Genomic DNA, 1,233 nt, shown 5'->3' with positions numbered 1-1,233 from the left:
TTGTCGTTTATCAAATATATAAGTTATGTAATGATCAATTATTATTCAGTTTAAACAAAAGTATTCAAATCATTTCATACACTTAGCTTCAAAATTCATCCCTTATTCGCAGCGTACCTATTATCTAATATTATGCATTGTGAGCATTAAGGTAGATTGAAGTAGACCTAGTTATTACACATACAATTTTGTTATTGATAGTCGGTGCTTACTTTTCTAGGCAAATATGATTGTATAGCTACAATTATGTACATTTCTAGGTAGGCCTAAATTAAACTCAAACTAATTTAATTATTTTACATCTTTTATGCTTTCAAAACAACACAAATTAACAACATTCCAGCGTGTCTTTACAATTTCTCTCTCTACCTGCCTCTCTCCCTCCCTCTCACGCACCCACAAACACACTCTCTCTTAGCAGATGTCTGTGGCTGTATTTTCTTTGCTGAGGAAGTGCAGCTGGCTCAGTCATTATGCGCAAAAAAACTAGAGGCTTTGCGGCAGCCCAGATTCCTTTTTGTTAGAGACAATTTACAGCTTTGTAATAGATCTTTTTATGGGCCTATTTCGTCTGTCATTGGATGCCACTGGTCATGTGCAAGACGCAAACGTCTGCATGACCCCTTTTCCTGATTTCCCAAGCGATTTTTCCACTACATTCTGTGGCTAAAGGCTCCGAATCCAAAATACACAGTGTACTCATATATTTAAATATGTATTTTTGCTGTGTACTGTTACCTGTGTTAGAGATCGAGAAGACAAACTCAAGGCTTTGGTGCATGACCGATTACGTATGTTGTCAGATGCTTTGGGTGTTACAAGGGTTGCATTTCTAAACAGAGCAAGCGATACAGTACTGGACGACTGATTTGAAACAAGCTTCGTAATATTCACCAGCAGCGCGAGAGGCAAACATGGATTACAGGGCTTTGTTTGGTAAGTTTACATTTCATTAAATTGAACATGCTGGACAATATATGCTATAGTCACAGCATCGTCAGGGGCTACAGGACCAGCAGGTTTTTGGTTTGCGATAATAATTTCAAATTGTGACAACAGCAAAGGCAGGCTGATCAAATCAAACTCACAGGGCATTCACTGTTTTTGCAATTAAAACAAAAAATAAATAGTACATTTTGAGTAGAGACAAGGCATCCTTTTGGATTCTACTAAAAGCTAGAAGAGTGCTCATTTAAAACGGCTTATTATATTTTAGAGTAATGTGTTTTTTTT

This window comes from Sinocyclocheilus grahami, unplaced genomic scaffold, assembly GCF_001515645.1.
Source record: "Sinocyclocheilus grahami isolate Dianchi unplaced genomic scaffold, SAMN03320097.WGS_v1.1 scaffold100.1, whole genome shotgun sequence".
Taxonomy (NCBI): Eukaryota; Metazoa; Chordata; class Actinopteri; order Cypriniformes; family Cyprinidae; genus Sinocyclocheilus; species Sinocyclocheilus grahami.
This window is presented reverse-complemented; position numbering follows the sequence as displayed.